At 43.1% G+C, this 19,312-nt stretch overlaps 1 long non-coding RNA gene across 1 annotated transcript in view; it reads left to right on the top strand.

Annotated features, from left to right (window-relative positions):
* LOC129385304 (uncharacterized) overlaps positions 1-18,966 on the top strand; it is a 28,065-nt gene extending 9,099 nt beyond the window's left edge. Inside the window, exons 2-5 of the long non-coding RNA XR_008612882.1 lie at positions 7,321-7,412; positions 8,443-8,517; positions 9,049-9,086; positions 18,695-18,966. This is a non-coding gene — a long non-coding RNA (uncharacterized lncRNA). The remainder of the gene's footprint in view (positions 1-7,320; positions 7,413-8,442; positions 8,518-9,048; positions 9,087-18,694) is intronic.
* The last annotated feature ends 346 nt before the right edge of the window (positions 18,967-19,312 follow it).

Below are 19,312 nucleotides of genomic sequence, written 5' to 3'. Positions count from 1 at the left end.
GTTATTTTTTAAAACATGAAATCAAGCATATGAAGTTAAGCACATAAAACTATGCTTATTAAAAGCAGTTAATAGAGAGGTTTAGCGTGTCCGGTATTCGGGTAAACGCAGGCGGAGCAGGTTAGGGCGTTGGGGCGGAGCCGTAAACGGACGGGAGCGGACTGCATGGTGCAGCCGCCTGGTGGCGCAAAGCTCAAACAGACAAAAACAGCTAATATTAGAGTAACCAAGTGTATTTTACTCTGCTGCGGATGTAAATTTTTGGCACCAGCACGATCACGCCAGTGCCGAAAATTTACGCCAGCAGCTAAGTAGAATAGACTTGGTTACAGCAATATTAGCTGTTTTTGTCCGTTTGAGCTTTGCACCACCAGGCGGATGCACCATGCAGGCGCTGCCGTTTACTCCCCCGCCCCAACGCCATGTGCCTGCGTTTACCCGAATACCGGACACGGTAAACGTCTGATGTATATAAAAACGATGTCTGTCGACACTTGGTGAAAGATTCATCAGATTATCTACCCGCTAGCTACTCTTAAGTTCTCGTACACCACGAGGGTCATGTAGGTAACGTGACCGCTTAGGGGCAGCGATGTTTTCGGCCGCCCCAAGGACGCAAGTGGCCGTAGTGGTCTGCGCATGCGCAGTAGCGTCGCCCCTAGTTCTTGCGTACGCAAGCCGCTTGCGTATCCTAAACCATTATAGTGAGAAACTCTATGTCCTAAACTAAAACTCTCTAATGCCTTTTGCTTTTATTGAGGGCACGAAGGAAGTGGCCGGAGAGTGCGCCGGAGCCGCCTGCCCGGGCGCTGCATCTTTTTTTTTTTTTCGCTGCGGCTTCTACGACGCGTCGCATGGCGCCGCCACTGCATACGGCCCCGTCGGCGCATACAATTGTTATTTTATCTGGTCGCCCGCGCTCGCTCGCGCTGACGGGAGTTTCACCTCCTAAATATCTTCCTCCGTGCATTGAGGACAAGCTACCCATAGGGCCCATGCTATGGGCCCATGCATTGAAATCGGGAACCGCAAGAGCGCCGCCTTGTTGCTACGCGCCGAGGTTGCCAGTTCCTGAGACGTTTGCTAGACTTGGTGACAGCCATGGTGACAGTAGACAGTTTTAATCTGGCAGCAGTAGCAGCGTAGCAGCATGGATGAGCATGGCGTCTCGCTTGGAGTGCGGTGATGTGGTGTGCATGCAGCCGTGTGTTTGGGCTTTATAAGCTCGTTCTTTATTCTACATTGCGGGATGGCGTGGGTGTGGTCCATGTTGGCCGGCAGTTATGCGACCGAAGGATGATCCTGTTGAAGTTTCCGGCGGTATGCAGTTTGCAGCGGTCACGCCTGTTGCAGGAGTGTCACTCGACGAGGTTACGAGCTCGAAGCTGTGGTCAGATTCCTTGTTGGTGTTCCATAATTCTCTTCGCACGGGCACGGTATGTTGCAGAAGCCGCTGTCGCGATCTATTTTTGCGACGATAGGTCGGGTTTTTTATCATTACAACTACTGATGCAGCTGTAAGGCACATGTAACCGACAGGAGAGCACCTGAGGTTATAATAAAGCAGGCGGCGCAAGAACTCCAGGGCACCCAAGGGACAGTGGGGGATCAAAGCTTGACGCAGAACGGTACGTAGGTTGGGGCCGCCGAGGCAGGTGTGTGCCAGGGAGTGATCGCACGGACAGCTACCCTGGCACGCGCAGCGGTGCCTCGCAAGGTCGAGATACTTTAAAGGCACCTGCGCCCATGATCTTTTTTCTGCCTCGGCGCAATGAGCAAGATTAATCAGAATAATATGGAGGGCATCCAATGCAGTCGCGAATGCGAGTCATGGCAAATGTAGCTTGCGTCGCCTGGCGTGTAAGTAATATTAGAGTGAGTTGTATGAACTTTATGCATAATACGCTTTGTTACGAAGCCTTAAAGGAATGGGTATAGAAGACAGTGCATGTACGTTTTTTCGTACCGGCCTAATCCCATACCCCCGCCCCCACCCCTACAAACACACACACACATACCCCCTTTTTTCCCTATATGTATACATACAATTCCTTCCCATGACGGATTGACCAGTTCAAGTTGTCAACTTGTCAATAACTGCCATAAGAATTACTGTAATAAACGCAATTCCGCAGTCAAGGTGGCTGTTGGAGGTGTGCTGGCTGCCTCGGTGTAAGAAAAAGAAAAAAAATGGGTGAATATGGACATCAGTGCCACTGCTTCTTGCCTCTGACCTGCACATGCCTCTGCAGCATCTTTGTTGGTGGAGTCTGTACAGGTGGACTGGCGTGGCAAGGTGTAGGAGTCATCCGAAAGAAAGAGTATCATAACGGCGTTTGTGTTGTCCACAATACCCACATGGGCTATTGTTGTAAAATATGGAGCCTGACATATAAAACCTACTTAACACCTATACTGCAGTTGCAAAAACAACTACTAAGAATAACATTTTCCTCAGTTCATCATCGTATGCTTTCTTTCATGGCGTTAAGAAATTATAAGATCACTTGTTTAGTTCACAAAATACTCGAGCATTGTCTCTCTGGCACGCTTCAGCCTCCGCGTCCCCAACGCACGGGCCGCCCTGCTTCAAGCTTTGATCCCCCCGCTACCCCTTGGGTGCCCTTGAGATCCTGCGCTGCCTGCTTTATTATAACCTCAGGTGCTCTCCTGAGGCCTCCATTAGCCAGTTACATGTGCCCTCCTGGAGCAGTGCTTGTAAAAAATTCAATCTATCATCGCAATGAAAAAAATGACCCGTGACTTATACAACACCAGTCACAACCTTGCCTTCAGACACAGCAATCACCAAATGGGGCGTCCATGTGCACTGGCTCACAGCGCAGGCAGCCAGCGGCGAAGCGTAAACAAACTTGACCCAGCCGACCCGACCCGCAATGCCGGCATGTCTACGAGACAAATGCATACAACACGCACTAAGAAACAACCTCTGTAGTGCCTAGGCAGAGTCATATATTCAAGGATCTTAGTGATCATGATAGTGATCTATAATAAGAAAAGACACTTGATTCTGCTTTTCACATTTATATATCATATTTTGTGCAATATTGATATCCATGTACAGGCAGGTGTTTATGACACCACAATTGCTGATCATTCTCCAATATTTTTGTTTTTGCCTTGGGATTGTTGGCGTTCTTTTCGCCAAACGCACGATGGAAGAAAACTTTAGGTGAGCGAGCGACGCTGGGAGCCGCAGCGCGCCACCAGTGGCGCTCCGAACTGAGGGTATATGGATAAACGAAGGCAATGGATATATGGAAGCACAGGAAAAAGTCATAACAGTCAAGGGGAAGAGAAATGCAGCCATAATGAAGCACAAAGCGCTATGGGGATACAATAGGTACGAGGTCCTACGAGGTATGTGGAAAGGGGTAATGGTTCCAGGACTTACTTTTGGAAATGCGGTTGTTTGCTTTAAATCAGGGGTACAATCAGGGCTCGACGGGAACCAAAGGTCTGTGGGTCGCCTCGCATTGGGCGCTCACGTGAAGACTACAAATGAAGCTGTGCAGGGGGATATGGGCTGGACTAGTTTTGAAGTGAGGGAAGCTCGCAGTAAAATTGAGTATGAAGAACGGCTGAGGAATATGGAAGAAAGTGATTGGGCTGGGAGAGTGTTCAGGTATCTGTACAGGCAAAACATTGATTCACAGTGGAGGAAAAGAACTAGGAAGCTTACCAGCAAGTATGCGGCCTGTGGGGTGGGCAACACAGCAACAAAGAAGGTCAAGCGGAAAGTTAGAGAGGCTGAATTAATCTCATGGGTGGCGGCAATGGAAAAGAAACCTGCCATGAGTAACTACTTAAGAGGAAAAAACGAAATCAGGAAAGAAACCATTTATGATAACTCAAACGGAAGCTCATTACTTTTCGAAGCGAGATCGGGATGCCTTAGAACACGCACCTATAAAGCGAGATATAAGAAGGAAGAAGCATATGCTTGCTGCGGTAAAGCTAGGAAAACGACGGAGCATATTTTATTAGAATGTGAAGACGTCTACCCAGCGGTCGATTTAGGCACCACTGGCCTCCTTGAAGCCCTTGGGTTCAGCGGGAGCAGTGGTAAAGCAAACAGGTCCGCAATAGACATTAGTAAGAGGCGATTGAAGGATTGGTGGAAGAAAAGTAGGGAAACGACAAAAGACGGAGACGTACAAAAACACAGTTCGCAATAGGGGATCAGAAAATTTGGACGTGTTAGTTCATAGTGTTTTTTTCTTTTCTTTTTTCATTGGTTAACCTAGGTAGGATGTCAGGCAGCATAGTAGCAAGAGCTTGGTGGCGCAACCCACCGCCCCGTTCCAAAGGGGACGCTCATAACATCCATCCATCCATCCATCCTCTAAGGCCCTCGGTGTTTCGTAGGCGCCTGAAAGCAGACGGCGGACGCGCAATTTGCCGCGCTAACCCCTGTACCAATTTAAGCTGCAACTCCAGCCGCCCGCGCAAAGTCCATCAAATATGTCTTCGCTGACGGCTCTTATATGCCCACTTTAAACGCCGGGCTAGGTGAAATAACCATGTATCGTTGCTGTTTCAGCCTGTGTAAAAAAGCAGCACGTAGAAGTCCCGATCAAAATGTTACGGGACGCATATTTTCAGAAAAATGTTTATTGTAGCTCTACAGTTAAACCGCTTTAGTTGCGTGGTATTGCTACAAGCAGATAGCGCATGCCAAACCCCTCATACCTTGACACATTCCAGGCGACTGCAGACTATGCAGCATATAAATTCTTTCCGAGCACTCGATCGCGTTCCTGAAAATTTCGAGCTTGATACTACATAGTTATGTACAGAGGGCGCTTTGATTTCACTTACATTGTATGTGCAATACCATTTCTATGAATTACCGAAAAGGCTTCATATGTTTCGTGTACGTCTCAAAAGAACAGTCAAGACCGTGTGCGGCATGAAGTGAAGGAGATTCACCGACGTGGCTGCGCCAGTTTCAACGGAGTGATTCCGCGGTCCTTTATCTATTCTGTACACCTAAAGGAACCTACTTACGAGCATGTTTTCAAGCAGTGTAATCACCCCATGTAACACAGGTAGATAAATTGATGGACCAGCTGCTTTATGTAACCACCAAGAAGGTACAGTCCCGGGCAGAACATCATGATGAGACTTTATTTCTCAGGTTTGCAAATAAGTAAGAAGGGCACAAAGCACTTTCCCATCGCACAGCCGCATAAAGCTGATCAAATTACTAACACACAAAGCAAATACGACTGTCTCGTAGCGATCAAGGTGTCAGCAGAACAGAGCAGGCGCTGGCAGGCGTGCGGGCACCAGCGGGAAACAATGTGGATGGATGGATGGAAGATAGGAGCGTCCCCTTTGAAACGGGGTGATGGTAGTTGCCACCATGCTCAGCTTTTTATTTTGCCTTTTATTTTTGTTTACCTGTGCTGTGTGTTATTAAAATTCGCGATTTTCTTTAAATACGTCTTCCTACCCTTTTAACCTTATGTCACCTCTCTGCTTTTGAGCCACCAATCCTCCGATCGCCTTTTGCTAATTTCCGCCGCATACTTATTTACATGACTATTGTTATCTCTGAACGCTCTGAACCCTAGGCCCTCAGGGAGTGTTACTGTGGCCGCATCGACATCGGGATTGATACCATCACATTTTTGTATGAGGTGTTCCATTGTTTCTACATATTTACTACACACAGTGCATGTGTCTTCTTCGTTAAATTTTGTTATAGCTCCGCGTTCTGAGACACCCTGACCTAGCTTCAAAGAGTAGGGCACTGCCTCTTGAGTTATCATAAAACGCTTCCTTGCTAATCTGCTGTTTCCAGTATAGATATAGTTCCACACTATGCTTCTTTTCCATTGAATTTATCCCATTTTTACCTTCCGCGTTTTTAACCTGTCGTTTAATGCTCTGTCTTTCTCCGTCCTTGTGTCGGGCATACTTACTGGTTAGCTTCCTAGTTCTTTTCCGCCATTGTGAGTGAACGCTCTTTCTGTATAGGTATTTAATACCTTAGCTGCCCACCTGTTATCGTCTAATTTCCTCAGGCATTTTTCATATACGATTTTACTCTGAGCTTCCCGTGCTTCGAACGATGCAGCCCATATCTCCCTGTACTGCTTCGTTTGTGGTTTTCCCGTGGGCACTTGGTGCTAATCTTCCCACAGCTCTCTGATTTACTTCTAGTCTCGACTAAACCTCTGCCCTTAAACACAGGACCCCATCCCCGAAAGTAAGCCCCGGCACCATTATACTCCCTTCCAAATACCTCTCAGTACCTCATACCTGTGGTACCCCCACAATGCCCTATGTTTCATTATCCCGGTATCTCTTCGCCCTTTTGCTGTGAGAGACTGTTCGTGCTTTTCCATGTACATCTGCCCTTTGTTTATCCATACCCCGAGATATTTGTATTCGGCCACTCGGGGTACTTCATGGCCTTGTATTGTAAGCTCCTGATCAGTTGTATCGTTGAAAAACATCCCACCGGACTTAGCTGCACTAAAACTGAAACCTAAACTATCTCCTTCGTCTCCACAGTAATTAACCAGAGTTTGCAAATCCTCCTGGCTATCTGCTAACAGTACAATATTGTCCGCATATATTAAACCCGGTAGTCGTTGCTCAACAACCTTTCCGCCTAATCTGTACAACAGATTATACCCTAGATTGCTTCGTTGTAACGTTCTTTCCATACTTATCATATAAAGCACGAACAGCAGCGTTGACAGAGGACAACCTTGCCTTAATCCTTTGTGTACCTCGACAGTTGTCATGCTCCTAATTCCTTCCCATGTTATTTCAACTTTATTTTCTTGATATATTTCCTGTAGAAGATCAATTACCTCATGACCCATACCTTCATCTTTTAATATGTTCCACAGGAGTTCCCTGTTAACGTTGTCGTATGCACTGCTTATGTCCAGGAAGGCTAAATACACAGGTCTATTTTCCGCCTTAGCTATTTCTATGCACTGGGTAAGCACGAACAGGCTATCATCTAAGCGCCTACCACTTCTGAACCCGTTCTGAAGTTAGCCGAGTATTCTATTACTTTCTACCCATGAGTGCATTTTTAATTTCACCGCCTGCATCGCCAGCCTATATATAACTGATGTTACCGTAATTGGTCGGAAGGATTTTATGTTCTTCTTATCACCTTTCCCTTTATAAATCAAATTAATTTTGCTCTGTCTCCAGCTGTGCGGAATTCGCTTATTTGTTGTGACTGCCTCCAACGCTTTTATCAGCGTTTCCTTGCTTCTTGGGCCAAGTTCATTAACTTGATTGGAATTTTGTCTATCCCACTCGCAGGCACCAGAATAAGCACAGTCACTGAGTGGCGACTTTTGCACAGAGTGGCTGTTCTCTAACCTGGGCTAGACGCACCACAAGTCTCCCTGAAGGTATAACTATCCACATGTACGCCGCATCCTAGTCACTACAAATTTCGATAACCTCTACAATGACAATGTTCACATGGAATGTCAAAACATTGCTGACTGCATTACAAATGTGATAGAACAATCGCGGTATGCTTGACGACACAGCTATGACTACGCCATATGTCCATGGATAAATGAGTCCATACTTGCCCTACTAAAAAGGAATGACTACTATTATAATTAGTTAACACATAACAAAACTAACTACTACAAAAGGCAGTTTAAATTTTTTCAATACAAATCAGTTATGCTAAATCGCTAATTTGGCCCAATGAATAGGCATTAGTATGACAAAATATTGCGACATAATAGGAGAATGCAGCAGACAAATTCAGCGTGCCCTGACAAAGGTACGATGCAATCGACGGCACCAGTGGAAAACTCGGAAGGTTAAGCATAGGGTACGTTGAACCAGATGCTTGAATAGATGCTATTTGATATTCCTGAAACCGTTATGCTTGGCTGGTGACACCTCTAGTGGCAGCACGTTGCCACAAAAAGATGGTGTTTACTATGTAGATATGCGAACTGTTGAAGCATACGCTACGTCAGCTTTCTGCCAGTGCCAAACGGTACCATCCTTCGATAAATGCGTCAAATGTCGATACATATTAGACAAGCAGGTTGAAAACATCCCCAGTGATACTTTTCAGCATATTGGCATCATTGTCTCAGTGATGTGTGTGCCATATATATTATATGTGGCACACACAGACGTATATATATATATATATATATATATATATATATATATATATTATATAGGTGTGGTGTAAGGCTTAAATTGCATCTGCACACGGCCACATGAAGCATTTGTACACAGCATGCTGGCAGCCATTATGGTCACTGAACAGTTATATACTTTTTTATTCAGTTTCCCAATTAATGAGGTAATTGTTGTATGTTTTGAGGTAGACTTGAGGTGTGCGACCTTTAGCTTAAACAATGCATTTGCTAACATAAGATCCACTTGTTGTTGATGCTGACGCAGTTGTGCGGCATCCAAGATGATCCTCAAGATTTTTATTGGGCAAGACAATTCAACAACGGTGCAGATAGAAGGACGGTAAGGTTCACCGACTAGCACAAATACTAGTTCTGCCAAGACGTTACGTGTAAAGATGCAGACGAGAGTCAGTATGCATAAAACAGACACGCAAATACAAGTAAATGACTAAAAAGTGACACCTCGCATCAGCTCAAAAATTGTTGCCGTCAATCGGAGAACCGCTTGGCCTCTTTCTCATCACTGGTGCTGGTCCGTAGCAATATAACTGGCTGTATGAAACTTCTAAAACCTATAAATTTTTACCAGAAACAAGAGCAAGCCATCATACTACTGCTATTTGTTTGACAAAGATAAAAATGGAAACTTTAAAATAAAGGAATTTTATTTTTTGAGCAGGGCTTTGGAAGACCTATTTGCATCTTGCTGGGCAGTCAGGGTGACAGTCGTGCCACAGTGACAGTCGATACCCGACCTTTTATGTAGTCTCACCTAATAAATGCATGCAATCCACAAGACCTTGAGAAAAGGAACAAAATGTTTTGCTTGTCTATCATGATACAACCTTCTGTTTTTTTGTTTTTTTTTCAGACTGCTCACCATACTCTGGATGGCGGGTTTGTCGTACCGTAAGATGTATTTTGTTACATGCTTTTCGATATGTAGTTGTCCATGGTGAATGCAAGAAAAGAATAACCAATAAATTAGGCCCAACGTTATCAATGTTCTTCGCATAGCTGTGACCAAGCGATGCTTTGGTGTTTCAAGTGTGCTGGGTTTGGCGGGAGGGTATTACATTCTTAATTCAAATACAAATCAACGAGACATACAACAAAGCAACGGATATCGATATTCAGATATGTGCAGATATATGCACACCTGCAAATCGTCCTGAATCGAAGTTTTCGTGAAGCAAATATTTAAAGGTTACACAGCTTAGGGCAATCCGCTTACTTGTGTTAATTTTGTCCGGTTCAATGTGTAGTGTCATGCAATCTTTACGTCTACCATTTACAAATGTGACAACAACAATTTCATGCAATTTCGATGTTTGTGTGCTAGACCACTCAAAAGCTGTGCCGAAATCAAAATACCTAATCAGATGCACAAACAGTGTTGTGGTTGTTGCAGCCATGTCACTCACGAGGATGAAGGCTATGTTAGTTGATATCTTGGGTTTTACACACCAAGCCCACTATACGATCATGAGGCAAGCCATTTAATTAATTTTTACCACCTGCACTCTAAAAAGTTGTTCACACCTTTTGGGGGCTTAGCATGTCCCCAAACAATCATCTGCCTTGCTTGCGTTTCCTCTCTTGAAAACTCGGTGCTCGCTACTTGCCTGTCGAGAACGCTGTGTCAAGCTGATAATGCGCAAGCTATTTGTGACTAGGAAGTACTGGGCTCCAGGTGTTAAAGAAAGGAAATGCGGGCAAGACAGATGACGATTATTGTTTGGGGGCAAAATACACCCCAAAGGGTGTATTTAATGTCTCAATGCAGTCTTTAATGTGCACCCAATGCATGGTACACGGGTGTTCTTATTGCATTTTGTCTCAAGCAAAGCTTGTATAAAGATACTCAAGCAGCAAGTTAAACTATAATTCCGACAAAAAAATCTATCTAAAAATGTACCTATTAACGCAATTACCGCTGAAAAAATGTGTGTCATATATACCACTAATTACTGTGTAGGACATTGCGAAAGCCTTGTTAACATTGTAAAAATTTTCATAAATTGATATAAATCAAATTCCTTCGCCTGAGATACTCTAACAGATGCATTTACAAAACTGATGTCTGGTTTTGGTCTAAAGTTATGGTTAGTTGCGATGGCACTACCCCTCTGGTCGTTATTGGTGTTTTCAGTGTGGATGTGTTGAGACCAAAAAGGGAGTGTGTTGGAGAAATTTGGTTGCAATGGCATACTGATCCAGCCCAACCGACTACACAGCAGCGTGTGTGCATCAGTTTTCAGTTTCAGTTTATTGCTTTAGTTTATTTGTTTAATAAGTAGATATGCATGCTTACGCAAGTACATGTATACAGAAGGAGGTCCCGTAGCATGTGGCTGAAAGGGGACCTCCTGTCAGAAAATATATACATTAGAGCAAATACCCAGCAATACAGTAGTCACTAAGTGGAAAATTATACAAAGTAAATGTAGTACAAACTGCAAAATAATATAAAGTCAATAGTTAGTCATAGATTTAAAATAATAGTTTAAGGCATTCGCAACAGAACAAACCAAAAATATTTAAAAAGGCTACAAATGAAAAAAAAAACAAAAGAAAAAGTACAAATGGAAGGGAAATGAGCAGGAGTGAAGTGAATAGCTTAGATGTGTGGATTATTTTGGCTATCAAGTAGAAAAGTGAAGGATGTTTTCTTGAAGAACCCTAGACGAAGAGCACTTGACATCTAGTGGGAGGCTGTTCCAAGTAGATAATGCTGTGAAATATCCAGATTGTTTTGTATTAGTGGCAATAAGAAATTGTTGTTAGCTGCAAATCTTGTGCGGTTGAAATTAACCAAAGTAGCCTCAGAAAATATATTTAATGGGGGAGGATTACGTGTTACCTTGAATAACATTATGTCTATAACTTATGTTTAACAAGATTATTTACTGAAAGTATTCTGTGGTTAAGAAGCATATCAGAAGCATTGCAGTAGAATGAGCTGAACGACAATATCCGTATGGCTTGATTCTGCAAATGCTGTAGTGGTGCTGTATGAGTTCGATATGGGTTACCTCATGCTGTAATGCAATAATTGAAATGGCTGTGAATAAAAGAATAATATAAGGTTAGCAATGTTGGTTTGCTAAAATAATATCTAGATTTAAGTAAAATTCTAATACCGGGAGAAATTTTACGCTTCAAATAGGCGATATGTTTCGTAAATTTTAAGTTTGAGCCAAGAATTATTCCAAGAAATGTGCATTCATTAACTGCACTGATGTCAAGAGAGTTTAGGTTGACAGCGGGAATGAATTCTGGTGTCCTATGATTCGAACGAAAAAGCATAAAAGACGGTTTGGTAGGATTTATTCTTAGCGAGTTAAGCTGGCACCGCGTTAAAATATTTTTCAGATCAGTGTAGTGCTTAGTAGTCACAGAAGTTAGTGAACAACGGGTTGCAAGTAATGTAGTGTCGTCAGCGTAAAGGAAGGCCTCAGTCTGTGTTAAACAACCATATAAATCATTTATATAAAGCATGAATAGTAGTGGGCCAAGTACAGACCCCTGTGGGGCCCCTTTATTGGTTATTCTGAAGTCAGAAAGTGAGGAACTAAAATACACAGCTTGTTGTCTGTCTGTTAGGTAACTTTTTATAGGTGCTAATGCTGGGCCATCGACGCCTACAGCCCGTAGTTTAGGAAGTAAGATGGCTTGGTTTATGGATTCAAATGCTTTGGATAGATGGATAAAAACTGATCCTGCGTAGAAACTGGCATCTATAGTACTTTTTATTATATCCGTGAAAGAAAGTATAGCACAGTCAGTCGAGGATCCTACCCTGAGGCCAAATTGATTTGGCGAAAGAATGTCAAATTTTGAGAAGTATTTGGTTAAGCGCTTTTTAATACATTTTTTGATAACCTTGCTACAGAAAGGAAGAATAGCAATAGGGCGATAATTAGAAATGTAGGGGCAGTCACCCTTTTTAAATAATGGAATAATTTCTGCTTTCTTTAGTTGACTTGGAAATACTTCAGTCTTAAAGATCAAATTGGTGATATAAGACAACGGGCGAGCAATAAGATGAGCTACTAATTTATTATTAATAGAACTGATTTCGTCCAGACCTGCTCCTGTAACCTTTAAATCATATATGACATTGATTATTTCATCTGGACCAGTTGGAAATAGGTACAATGATTGTAAGCATCACTGAAATGATAGTAGGGTGTCACTGGTATGATCAGAGGAATGGTCACAGAAAAACTCATTCAGTGCGTTTGCGATTTCTTCTGCGTCTTCATATTTGGTGTCTGATGAATGAAGCTTACTTATGCCATACTGATCCAGCCCTACCGACCACACAGCAGTGTGTGTGTGCATCGATTTGGCATCAAAAAATGTCTGCAGTTGCACATATGCCGATCAGTGTATATCATAGCTACTACAAAGCCGTTGTGACCGTCGCTACTAAGTGACAATGAGTGGTGCAATAAATTCTTTACCACAAGTTTTCGTCACCGGTCGTCCACCTTCGCAGGCCAAAATGGCCTTGGGAATTTTAAAAATTTTCGTTTTAGGTGAATTGTGCATCGCATGATTCACGGTGTTTTCCGCACAGTTCTTCTGAATTTTGTAGGTATGAAATTACTTTTTCAAATCACAGCTTCTTTTAGTCTTTTTTGACCCAGAGGCTGTTAACGCCTCTGCAGAATTGAGCTGGAAAACTATCCAAGGTTTTTTGTAAGTAGTCAGTAACACTCTCATCGTTACTTTGTCTATATTCTTTGAAAGCTATTCGAGACGGTTCGGCCTTAGAGCTAGCACTCATACTCTGAGCAAAAAATGTTAGAACCAGCATCTTATCTGAAATCCCTTCTTCATGTGTACATGTGGTGTTATCGACTGCGATAACAAAGCAGGATCAAGAACAGAGCTGGCATCGTCTTGGACATGTGTAGGTTACTTAACAACCTGTGATGAAGAAAAACAATGTTATATCAAACAGGGCATGTGCTCTTGCCCGGCCGCTGCCGCCGCCGTACCTGACACTCGTGCATGTGTCGCATGGACGCCTCGCGCTCAGCTGTATCGGGGGCAAAGGATCATTAAACATGGTCCTTTTTCCAATTCTGCTATGTGCATGCGCATACCCTAACCTCAGCTGCATTCCAAGCTGTGCCACCATTACTGCAGGGCAGGTGTGGAATGGGAGGCATCCGTAGATAGCACTTGCTATTAACAAGGACATATTATCCAACTGAGTAGTGCACCAAGCTCTTTCATGGATGCCTATTCCAGGCTTTTCAAATGTTAAACTGCTTTTCATAAAGACAGCTACGCCACCTCCACTGCCGTCACAATCTGTGCACATCACTGAATAGTATAGGGTAGGTCCTAAGGAACAAAGATAAAATTAAGATATAGGTAAAATGCTGGACTGATAAATATGTATACATTACTTGATAAGCTCAAGCAAGCTAGGTGGCTATGTTTCACCTGCTGGTTTGAAAGGGGATACCAATAAGTCGTCGTAATTGTAAGCCAGCGGGAGCTGAAAGGAGCACAGTTGCAGAAAGTAGGGAAGACCAGTGGTGTAGCAACGGGAGGGGGGTGCAAGGCGCCAGTGGAGGGGGGGGGGTGTCATATACGTCTGAAGACACCCGGAAATTGTTGATATTCTCGCCTTCCTCGACTATAACCGGGGGAGGGGGAGGAGGGGGGCGAGGTGACAAGACCTATGGGCCCCGGGTGCCAGACGACCTAGCTACGCCACTGGGGACGACACCGAGGTGGGGAGGGGATCATTTGCCCATGGTAGGTTGAGTGGTCGGTACGAGCTGATGGAAAGGGGAAAGGGGGAAGCCGCAGGGAAGGGCGGCCAAGGTCACTTGCTTTTAACTGCATGATCACCTTCAGCTCAGACATGCCACTCAATATGTGCACTTGCAAAAAATTTGTATAGATGCGCGCACCCAATGGCTGATGGAACTCTAACGACATAGTTGCACCACAAGCATGTGTGGGATATGTATGTATATCCAGACTGAAAAATAACAGTTTGGATTTTTATAAACGTTTCTGTCTCCAAAGTCAATGTTGAAACATTCTTCGGTTACACAGAATCCAAACAAGCAGCTAAAATATTATGTGGCTCAGAAACAAAGAACACGAAAGTAATCCTTAATTGGTGGTGGCGGCAAATAACATCAGTTCAGCATAAGTATAATAGCTATTGCTATATCAGCACGAATTTGCAGTACGGGTAGCGCTTCACAAACAGGAGAAAAAAACAGCATTTCTACAATCTCGTGGCTCGGTCATGGTGACGGCTAACTTCCAAGTTCACTTGGCACGTACATATGTCACAGCACCCACACAACATGGGGCAGCGACAGAAAATGTTTGATGAACCTTTACAAGAGCCTCATTCGATCGCGGTTGGACTACGGTGCTGTGATCTATCATTCTGCCGAGCGTGCTAAAGATGCTAGATCCGGTCCACCATCTAGGAATCCGACTGGCCACTGGCGCTTTCAGAACAAGTCCCATTGAAAGTTTATATGTAGAATCAAATGAATGGCCACTGCATCTGCAGAGAACATACATCAGCCAAACATATTTTCTGAAAGTTCACTCTAATCATCAACATCCGTATTTTAATACTGTGAACGATATGACATACGCTACACTCTTTCATAACCATCCCTCTGTAAGACAGCCATTTTCACTTCCTGTGAGGGAGCTTAGTGTTGAAATGCATGTTCTACTCCTCAAACATCGTTTAATGCCTCCAGCTAAGCTGCTGCCGCCTTGGGAGTGGCAGCTGATACAATGTGATATATCTTTCCTACAAGTTACCAAGCACGCCACAGATATCGAAATCCAAATGCATTTCCTAGAACTCCAGTACAAGCACTCCTGCACGGAGTTCTACACAGACGCATTGAAGTCACGCGAGAGGGTGTCCTATGCAGCCATCGGTCCATCCTTCTCGGAATCCGATGTACTGCATCCAAAAACAAGCATCTTTACAGCTGAGGCCTACGCACTATTGTCGGCTGTAAAGCATATAAGAAAAACAAAACTAAAAAAATCTGTTATATACACGGACTCCCTAAGCGCTGCGAAGGCCTTGATGTCATTCTGTAAGCACAAAAATCCAGTAAATAATGAACTATATTCCGTCCTATCCAAAACGTATATATGTAACCAGCATGTCATCATATACTGGGTGCCGGGTCATAGGGGCATCGAAGGTAACGTTCTGGCGGACCAGATGGCCACATCAATTGCATCGTATTCTGCTAATCCTACTGCTGCAGTTCCTGTCACAGATCTGAAGCCGTTCTTGCGCAGGAAACTGCGAAACCACTGGCAACGCTTGTCGGACATGGAAACAAATAAGCTGCATGTAATAAAGCCACAATTAGGGTTCTGGCCTTCTGCAACAAAATCACGCCAAACAGATGTCCTATTCTGTCGTCTAAGAATAGGACACACATTTGGCACCCATAACTTTTTACTCACTGGAAATAAGCCTCCAACCTGTGGGAGATGCGTGGAGAGGCTGACCGTCCTCCACGTCCTCCTGGAGTGCCGGAAAGCTGAATCTGAGAGAAACATTTTCCCTTAGCATACCGGCAGCACATTCCCCTTCATCCTATAATGTTACTCGGCCCAGAACCACTCTTTGACACCAACACAGTCCTAGGTTTCCTGAAAGATGTTGTGTTACATGTTATTAGCCCCATACATTCGTAGCGCTTCCTCTCTTCAGAGGATGCCGCTGTGATATATTGTTTCGTAGAGCACATGCCTCTAGGCTCTTAAGTTTCAAGGGCTCTGGCGAGGCAGTAGTGCTTTAGGCAATTTTAGCATCTCGCATATTTTGTCTTGCATCATTCTTTCTTAATGCATTTTAGTGATCATAGTACACGTCATTAATCATTGCCATTATTTTATTATGCCTAGATTTTATGCAATTTACACCAACTCTTCTGGCCCCTTTACAGCCACGTCACATTAAACTCACAGAACCCATCAGACCACCACGAACTCATTAACGCTAGCATGGCGCTCTTTGGCCATACCTGGCCCTTGCGCCATTAAACCTCAAACTTCAATCAGTCACATTTTTGGTAAATTCGACAATTGATCCATCAAAAAACTCTCCCAGCAGCATATTTCAGCACATCTAACACGAAGCTATCATTTCATTTCGACAATTATCCTACAATAAGCAGAGGTCTTTTTAAGGGACATCAAAAACAGCCATTTCTTTGAACATTTGTACAAGAGTACAAGCTCTATCAGTTGGAAATTTGAGCAATCAAGGATAAGTGTAATGGTTTAGCTGCAGTACACAGTAAAAATAAGAGTCATGGCACTAGTTCCGCACTTATATACGTATGACAGCATCGTGTTTTGTGACCAGACACCTGATCCTGAAGTTTTTCAAACATGGCCAGCTATATTTTGTCAGTGCCAGCCCAGTGACACCAAAAGTGGGAGTCACCGAGATGTAGCAAATTACATTTAATGCAGCAGATTCCGATTAGAATTACTTCATTCATTAGTGTACCCTTATTGCCCCACGAAAATAATTGTGGAATTACTAAAAAGTAATAAATTATTTCTAATAACTTTTCTTCCAAATGTTATTAACATTGTAGAAATGCAATAACTAGAACAAGAAAGCCTGGCTCTTCCATTGTGCTCTACGCAGCCGTTCACATGCTATATAGCTTAATGCCAATTGATTTTCTAAATTTCCATTGGTCAATTATCTTCATTTTCTTGTGACGAGATCTCTACCAACACGACAACTCGCTGGATGTGCACGCTGAAGGAATGCATGATGTTGTACTAAGGAACACTGTGTTGAACTAAGCACAATGTTGAACTAAGGAACACTGTGCTAACACAATACCCCAATGCTCGCATCTGGGCTTTCTACGCAGCGCAGCGCTTCAATTTGGCTGGTGCTCGGACAAGGCATTCCTTGTTAGGCAAATGAAAAGCCAAGAAAATTGTCCATACATAATTTTCTGACATAAACGTCTGAAGAAATTATTGCTACGGAGTCATAAAGTGCCGGTTAGATTTGGCAGCTCACATGTGCGGGAGCAGTGAGATAGGAAACAGATATTGAGATGTGGAGCTGGGCACGCCATGTAATGCATAGGGGAGGTAACCGGTGGAGCGTCAGAGCTGGAGAATGAGAGCAAAGGGAACGCAGTTGAGGATGGCGGAACATTATATAGGTTGATGGAAATTAGGAAATTTTCAGATGCAAGTAGGAATCAGCTAGTGCAAGATATGGGTAATTGAAGATCACTGTGAGAGGCCTTTGTCCTGCAGTGGACATAAGGGTAGGATGTGAATATGACGATTGAGGGCCCGGATTCACGTGTTTGAACATACACATCCTTGAGGCAGCTGCGTGTGGCGACCATGGGCATCCTATTGTAGTTCCTTCCAAATTCTAGTGCTCAAAGCTGCTTCAGCACTTACAGCTTGTCTACTGAATAAAGTGACTGCTTACATGTAATGGGTTAGCGAAAAAAGCCTTTTAAATACAGTGAGCAATGTTGCGGACAAAAATTAATCTGCGAACTACAACACTGCGAAAAAATGTAATTTCCTACAAGTCATTACTCACTGTCATTCTTTACTTACAATTCTGGTAACTTGGCTTAGTTATAAAAATTATTAAAACATTGTATTTTGTTATATTCTATAAAAATGTGCCCATGTGTCTAAAGTTGGCTGACTCCATGCATGAAGCCTTTTTTTTTTCCTTTACAATTGTTTGCGGGCTTTGGTTTAGCTAGCTGTTGAATAAATTTTTGTTTGTTGTACAAATCAGGTGTCGGAAAGCCTTGTATTTGACATTGCGATGGAATAAGTGGTGTGCATGTAATATGTCTTAACATTGTGAGAAATGTATAGCTTCTGCTCAAATTTATATATATATATATATATATATATATATATATATATATATATATATATATATATATATATATATATATATAAGCACCTCTGCAAATTGACGTTTCAAAACTGTTTATGAATTGTTAATCAAATGCACTGTAGTTTCATTATGTGAATAAATATAGGAAGAAACAAAAAGCTTTATCCTTACTGCTCTGTCGACGCAATCACTAGAAATCTTATATCCCTACACAATTGTATAAAGGTATCTTATTTGCAGAAGCATCACACTTTCCCAAAGTAGCCCCTCTGACTTTAGCACATGACAGTGACAGGCAAATCTCAAACATCGAAATTACTGATGCAATGGAGCCTATGATTCTTAAGTCATGCACGAACGACCTCAATTGCAGAAAATATTGTGCCTTTTATTCCCAATTTTCTCTCCAATTAAACCATCTCTTTGCATAAAACATCTCGCAAGGTTTCTGGAAGGATTATCCAGTACTCGAGATTGATTGAATATATTGTGAGTGGCGCATCCTATTCGCTACCTTCAAACAACATTGAAAATGGTGACATTGATGGCATGCCTTTTCTTTCATTACATGCAGTCCTGACACAGTGCTTTCTCAGAGTCGCAAGAAGAGTGACGACTGCGTTGGGCTTCACAGAAAATGGGGTTCTTGGAGGATCTCTTGCAGCGGCATGGCAAGCATTGTACGGTGGACAAGTGTCTGCGAATACCTTGTTTTCGTATCTCCAGTCTTTTGGAATGGTCGGACCCACATTCCCCCAACAAGGTGCCCTATTCGCTCTGGTATTCCTCGTGCTCCAGATTCTTTTTTGAACACGAATAAAAAGCACACAATTGGGTGGCTGTGAAGCACGAAAATATCTGTTGTGGGTGCACTGCGCATTAAACAAAATCGTTGTTTCGGCTTGTTACAAGTAGCAACAGATTTTTGGTCAATTAATCAATGTAAACCATATGAAACAACATCTGACCTGTCTCGTTGGCTTCTTATGATCTGTCTCGTCAAAGTAACTCACGCAGTGAGGGCTATTTTAGACATTTATAGCAATAAGTTGTGCACCTATTGCTCCTTCGTTAGCAGAACATTTTACAGAAAACGGGATTGTGTCGCCTCTAACTTGCTAAATAGTGCAATTGGCAGCTACACCTACCTCGCTTGCCCCCTACCAATGAATAAAAACGGCCACTATCTCCG

This window comes from Dermacentor andersoni, chromosome 7, assembly GCF_023375885.2.
Source record: "Dermacentor andersoni chromosome 7, qqDerAnde1_hic_scaffold, whole genome shotgun sequence".
Taxonomy (NCBI): Eukaryota; Metazoa; Arthropoda; class Arachnida; order Ixodida; family Ixodidae; genus Dermacentor; species Dermacentor andersoni.
Note: the sequence above shows the minus strand (reverse complement) of the source record. Positions and strands in the feature narration are given on the sequence as shown.